Here is a 7500-nt window from a genome sequence, read left to right as displayed (position 1 = left end):
TTTAATGGATGAGTATGTATTAAAACCCCATTTCATTTACCTACACGTGTATGTATATCCTTCCTCCCTTCCTTCCTTCATTTATTATTTATTCATAATTTTCGTGTATTTATTTTCTTTTCTTTTGGGGCCGGCCCGCCTGGTCTTCTGACTCTGGGCTCTGGTGACCTCAGCCTCCCACGTAGCTGGGACTACAGGGATCTCTTAAGCCCGGGAGGGAGAGGCTAACGTGGGCTGTGATCGCGCACTTCCACTCCAGCTTACGTGGGCTGCGGTGGGGTGGGGTGGGGTGGGGTGCGGTGGGGTGCAGAGAAAACAATGGATTGCGATCTTAATTGCCTTTTAGCTTCATTCATACCCTGTTATTTGCTTGTTTATTCTCATGGGTTATTCTGTGCCACTGTCATGTTCCTCGTTTGCTTGCCTGCTTGCTTGTTTATTTCCTTCCTTCCTTCCTTCCTTCCTTCCTTCCTTCCTTCCTTCCCTCCCTCCCTCCCTCCCTCCCTCCCTCCCTCCCTCCCTCCCTCCCTTACTGGCAGGGTCTTCCTCTGTCTCTGCCGCCCAGGATCACCCCAACCTCAATGCTTTGGACCGACCAAACGGTCGTCCTGCCTCTGATCCCTCCCATCCCCATTACCTGAGACCACAGGCACGCACCACCACACCGGCTGACTTCTATGTTGCTTCTCCTGTTTTCCGTAGGTAGGTATGTATGTGTGGGTATGTATGTATGTACGTATGTATGTACGTATGTATGTATGTATGTGAGTGAGATGGGTTTCGGGATTCTATCATGTTGCCCACGCTGGTCTCGAACTCCTGTCCTCAAGCAATCCGCCTGCCTGCCTCGGCCGCCCACACTGCTGCTATTACAGGCGTGAGACGCTGCGCCTGGCTCCTTCTACGTTTGCCTGCCTGCCTGCCTGCCTGCCTGCCTGCCTGCCTGCCTACCTATCAATCGTCTTCTTTTTAGTACGGATGTGCTCTCGCTTTGTTGTCCATGCTCTGGGCACACGTGATCTCTTTTTAAACTTCTATGATTATGATGATTGTAGGCGTCATCTCACGTGTCGGGGTGATCTCCAACTTTTAGGCTCCAGAGATCCTCCCGCATCGGCCTCCCGGAGTGCTGTGATGACACGCGTGGGCACGGTACGCTCTGGTCATGTTTGTCATGGGTCGGTTCTTTCCGTTTTTAATACGGGGACTGCGAACAGATAAAATGTTCACACGCATCTCACCGATCCGCCTTTTCGTTCTTTCTTTTTTTTTTTTCTCTTTAGACGGAGTTTCACTCTTGTCGCCCAGGGTGGAGGACGATGGCGGATCTCGGCTCACCGCACCCTCCGCCTCCCAGGTTCAAGGGATTCTCCTGCCTCAGCCTTCCCGAGTAGCTGCGATGACAGCGATGAGCCATCGTGCCTGGCTAATTTTTCTATTCCTAGTACAGATGGGGTTTCTCCATCTTGGTTAGGCTGGTCTTCAACTTCCGACCGTTGGAGGATCTTAACTTTCTTGGTGGTGGTTGCTTTTCTTTTTCTTTTTTTCTTTTCTTTTCTTTCCTTCTCCTTCCCCCCCCCCAACCCCCCTTGTCGTCGTCGTCGTCGTCCTCCTCCTCCTCCTCCTCCTCCTCCTCCTCCTCCTCTTTCATTTCTTTCAGCTGGGCTCTCCTACTTGTGTTGCTCTGTTGCTCACGCTGGTCTCAAACTCCTGGCCTTGACACTTCTCCCGTCACATCCGCCGTCTGCTTGTTGAAATGAGCATCTCTCGTAAAATGGAAAAGATGAAAGAGATAAACACGAAGACGGAAAGCACGGTGTGAACGTTTCTCTTGCCGTCTCCCGGGGTGTACCTTGGACGCGGAAACACGGAGGGAGCTTGGCTGAGTGGGTTTTCGGTGCCGAAACCTCCCGAGGGCCTCCTTCCCTCTCCCCCTTGTCCCCGCTTCTCCCCCAGCCGAGGCTCCCACCGCCGCCCTGGCATTTTCCACAGGAGAGGTATAGGGAGAGGACTGACACGCCTTCCGCATCTATATCCTGCCGGACGTCTCTGGCTCGGCGTGCCCCACCGGCTACCTGCCACCTTCCAGGGAGCTCTGAGGCGGATGCGACCACACCCCCGTCCCCCCCGTCACGTCCCGCTACCCTCCCCCGGCTGGCCTTTGCCGGGCGACCCCAGGGGAACCGCGTTGACGCTGCCCTCGGATCCTCCGGCGAAGACTTCCACCGCATGCCCCGGGTGGGCCGGTTGGGATGAGACTGGACCACCCCGGACCGTGCTGTTCTTGGGGGTGGGCTGACGTACGGGGTGGACTGGCGGCCCCAGCATTGTAAAGGGTGCGTGGGTATGGAAATGTCACGTAGGATGCCCTCCTTCCCTTCGGTCTGCCTTCAGCTGCCTCAGGCGCGAAGACAACTTCCCATCGGAACCTCTTCTCTTCCCTTTCTCCAGCACACAGATGAGACGCGTGAGAGGGAGAAACAGCTCAATAGATACTGCTGACCTTCATTTGTGGAATCCTCAGTCGTCTACACACAAGACAGGTGACTAGGCAGGGACACAGATCAAACACTATTTCCGGGTCCTCGTGGTGGGATTGGTGTCTCTCCTCTCTCTCTCTCTCTCTCTCTCTCTCTCTCTCTCTCTCTCTCTCTCTCACACGCGCGCGCGCGCGCACGCACGCATGCACACACGCACGCACACACACACACACACACACACACATTTCCATATCTAGTTCACAAAGCACACTCACTTAACCTTTTCACAGTACGCAGGCTGAGTAAAACCCACCCCACCTTCCACCCGTTGGCTGACGAAACCCCTTCTCTACAATGGATGAAAAAGATGATCTGGGCCGGGCACGCTAGCTCACGCCTGTCATTCCGGCACTTTGGGAGGCCGAGGCCGGTGGATCGCTTGGGGCCGGGAGTTCGAGACCAGGCTGGCCGACGTGGCGAAACCCCGTCTCTCTGAAAAAATAGAACGATTAGCCGGGCCTGGTGGCGTGGGCTTGGAATCACGACCGCTCGGGAGACTGGGGCGGGCGAGTTGTTCCAACCGGGGAGGCCGAGGTTGCGATGAGCTGAGATCGTGCCGTGGCGATCCAGCCTGGATGACGGAGCGAGACCCCGTCTCGATACAATCATGATGTGATTATAAGATGAGTTGTGCGCGGTGATGGCCGCCTGTAGTCGCAGCTACTCGGGAGGCTGAGATGAGGAGAGGATCACTTGAGGCCCCACAGGTCGAGGCTTCGGTCGGCCGTGACCCACTGTATCCTGGGCGGTCACCGGTCAAGGAGATATGCCCCCTCCCCGTTTGCTTTTCTTTTCTTCCCTTCTCTTTTCTTCTTTTTTCTTCTCTTTTCTTTTCTTCTTTCTTTCTTTCTTTCTTTCTTTCTTTCTTTCTTTCTTTCTTTCTCTCTCTCTCTCTTCCCCTCTTTCTTTCCTGCCTTCCTGCCTTCCTGCCTTCCTGCCTTTCTTCTTTTCTTCTTTCCTCCCTTCCTCCCTTCCTTCTTTCCTCCCGCCTCAGCCTCCCAAAGTGCTGGGATGACTGGCGTGAGGTACCATGCCTGCTTGGCCTAAAGAGACCCTCTTGGAAAGTGAGACACAGAGAGCGCCTTCCAGTGATCTCATGGACTGATTTAGAGACGGCATCTCGCTCCGTCACCCCGGCAGTGGTGCCATCGTAACTCACTCCCTGCAGCGTGGACGCTCCTGGACTCGAGCGATCCTTCCGCCTCAGCCTCCAGAGTACAGAACCTGGGACCGCAGGCACGCGCCACTGTGCCCACACCGTTTTAAATTTTCTTTTCCTCCCCCGCCCGAGACAGAGTTTCGCTCTGGTGGCCTAGACTGCAGTGCGGTGGCGCGATCTTGGCTCGCCGCAACCTCTGCCTCCCGGTTTCAAGCGATTCTCCTGCATCGGCCTCCTGAGTAGCCGGGATTGCGGGCGTGCGCTGCCACGTCTGGCTGATTTTGTATTTTTAGTGGAGACGGGGCTTCTCCATGTCGATCGGGCTGGTCTCGAACTCCCGACCTCAGGTGATCCGCCCTCCCCGGCCTCCGGAACTGCTGGGATGACAGGCGTGAGCCACCGCGCCCGGCCTTCATTTTTAAATGTTTTCCCACAGACGGGGTCTCATCATTTCGTTGCAACCCTCCTGCCCGGCGTCTCAAAGTGCTGGCGTGACGGGCGTGAGCCACTGCGCCTGGACTCCGGGGAATGATTCACGACCACGGTCGCTGTACTGATTCTTTCTTTCTTTCTTTCTTTCTTTCTTTCTTTCTTTCTTTCTTTCTGTCTGTCTGTCTGTCTGTCTGTCTGTCTTTCTTTCTTTCTTTCCTTTCTTTCCTTTCTTTCTTTTCTTTCTTTCTTTCTTATTTATTGATAAATTATTTTATGATTTATTTGTGTACTTATTTTCAGACGGAGTCTCGCTCTGGGCGGGGCGGGGCGGGGCGAGGCGAGGCACAGCGCATCGCTTTCGAAGCCGCGGCAACGCCTTTCAAAGCCCCATTCATATGTACAAAGCCCTATTCCCTTCCTGGAGTTGGAGCTGATGCCTTCCGTAGCCTTGGGCTTCTCTCCATTCGGAAGCTTTGACAGGCGCAACCCCACCCAGAGGCTGCCTGCGGCTGAGGATTAGGGGGTGTGTTGCGGCTGAAAAGTGGGTCCCCTAGTTTTGATACCTCAGTGGACACATCCCCCGACCGCCATCGCTTGCTCGCCCTCTGAGATCCCCCGCCTCCACCGCCTTGCAGGCTCACCGCTTACTTTCATTTCTTTCTTCCTTTCTTGCGTTTCAGGAGGGGGTGCGGGAATGAGGGTGTGTGTGGGGAGGGGGTGCGGGGTGGGGACGGAGGGGAGCGTCCTAAGGGTCGATTTAGTGTCATGCCTCTTTCACCGCCACCACCGAAGATGAAAGCAACGATCGGCTACATACCGCGTGTTCTCATCTAGAAGTGGGAACTTACAGATGAGAGTTCTTGCATGGGCAGAACGAGGGGGACCAGGGACGCGGAAGCCTGCTTGAGGGAGGAGGGGTGGAAGGAGAGACAGCTTCAGGAAAAAAACAAAACACGAATACTGTCGGACACAGCACTGACTACCCGGGTGATGAAATCATCTGCACACTGAACACCCCCGTCCCAAGTTTACCTATGTCACAATCTTGCACATGTATGCTTGAACGACAAATAAAAGTTAGGGGGGAGAGAGGAGAGAGAGCGAGAGAGCGAGAGCGAGAGCGAGAGAGAGAGCGAGAGCGAGAGAGAGAGCGAGAGCGAGAGCGAGAGAGAGAGAGAGAGAGAGAGAGAGAGAGAGAGAGAGACACAAGTACAACCAAACACCACCTCCTTGACCTGAGTCAGGGGGTTTCTGGCCTTTTGGGAGAATGTTCAGCGACAATGCAGTATTTGGGCCGGTTCTTTTTTTTTCTTCTTCTTCTTCTTTTCTTTCTTTTTTTTGGACTGAGTCTCTCTCGCTCTGTCACCCAGGCTGCGGTGCAGTGGCGCTCTCTCGGCTCACTGGAACCTCTGCTTCCCGGGCTCCAGTGATTCTTCTTCGGTAGCTGGGATTACAGGCACGCACCAGGATGGCCGGCTCATATTCTTATTTTTAGTAGAGAGGGGGTTTCTCCACGTTGGCCACGCTGGTATCGAACTCTTGACCTCAAATGATGCGCCTTCCTGGGCCTCCCAAAGTGCTGGAAACGACCGACCTGAGCCGCCGGGATTTCAGCCTTTAAAAGCGCGGGCCCTGCCAACTTTCGCTGCGGCCCTTACGCTCAGAAGGACGTGTCCTCTCTGCCATAGGTTGACTCCTTGAGTCCCCTAGGCCATTGCACTGTAGCCTGGGCAGCAAGAGCCAAACTCCGTCCCCCCACCTCCCCGCGCAAATAATAACTAACTAACGAACGAACGAACTAACTAAGTAAATAAAATCTCTACACGTCACCTCTAAGTGTGTGTTCCCGTGAGGAGTGATTTCTAAGAAATGGCACTGTACACTGAACGCAGTGGCTCACGTCTGTCATCCCGAGGTCAGGAGTTCGAGACCAGCCCGGCCAACGTGGTGAAACCCCGTCTCTACTGAAAACACGAAATGGAGTCAGGTGCCGTGGGGCCGGCACCTGTCATCCCAGCTACTCGGGAGGCTGAGGCGGAAGAATTGCTTGAACCTGGCAGGCGGAGGTTGCAGTGACCCAAGATCGCACCACTGCACTACGGCCTGGGCGACAGAGTGAGACCCGGTCTCCAGATAAATACATAAATACATACATACGTACGTACGTACGTACATACATACATACATACGTACAGATATACAAGACAGAAAACAAGAAAAGAAAAGAAAGAGAAAATGAAAGAAAAGGCACTGTATCGCTACTGGGCTAGGACCGTCTCTCTGTCTGTTTCTCTCTGTTCGTCTCTGTCTTTCTCTCTGTGTCTCTTTCTCTGTCGGTCTGCCTGTCTGTCTGTCTGTCTGTCTCTTTCTTTCTGTCTGTCTCTGTCTCTGTCTTTGTCTCTCTCTCTCCCTCTCTGCCTGTCTCACTGTGTCTGTCTTCTGTCTTACTCTCTTTCTCTCCCCGTCTGTCTCTCTCTCTCTCCCTCCCTGTCTGTTTCTCTCTCTCTCTTTCTGTCTGTTTCTGTCTCTCTCTGTCTGTCTATGTCTTTCTCTGTCTGTCTGCCTCTCTCTTTCTTTTTCTGTGTCTCTCTGTCGGTCTCTCTCTCTCTCTGTGCCTATCTTCTGTCTTACTCTCTCTTTCTCTGCCTGTCTGTCTGTCTCTCTCTGTCTCTCCCTCCCTGTCCGTTTCTCTCTCTCTCTCTCCCCCTCTCCCTGTCTGTTTCTCTCCGTCTCTCTCTCTTTCTGTCTGTTTCTCACTGTCTCTCTCTGTCCATCTCTGTCTTTCTATGTCTGTCTCTTTCTCTGTCAGTCTGTCAGACACCCCCGTGCCGGGTAGGGCCCTGCCCCTTCCACGAAAGTGAGAAGCGCGTGCTTCGGTGCTTAGAGAGGCCGAGAGAAATCTAGACAGGCGGGCCTTGCTGGGCTTCCCCACTCGGTGTATGATTTCGGGAGGTCGAGGCCGGGTCCCCGCTTGGATGCGAGGGGCATTTTCAGACTTTTCTCTCGGTCACGTGTGGCGTCCGTACTTCTCCTATTTCCCTGATAAGCTCCTCGACTTAAACATAAACGGCGTCCTAAGGGTCGATTTAGTGTCACGCCTCTTTCACCGCCACCAGCGAAGATGAAAGCAAAGATCGGCTGAATACCGCGCGTTCTCATCTACAAGTGGGAACTTACAGATGAGAGTTCTTGCATGGGCAGAACGAGGGGGACCAGGGACGCGGAAGCCTGCTTGAGGGAGGAGGGGTGGAAGGAGAGACAGCTTCAGGAAAAAAACAAAACACGAATACTCTTGGACACAGCACTGACTACCCGGGTGACGAAATCATCTGCACACTGAACACCCCCGTCACAAGTTTACCTATGTCA

Source organism: Pan troglodytes, chromosome 15 (genome assembly GCF_028858775.2).
Source record: "Pan troglodytes isolate AG18354 chromosome 15, NHGRI_mPanTro3-v2.0_pri, whole genome shotgun sequence".
NCBI classification, from domain to species: Eukaryota; Metazoa; Chordata; class Mammalia; order Primates; family Hominidae; genus Pan; species Pan troglodytes.
Note: the sequence above shows the minus strand (reverse complement) of the source record.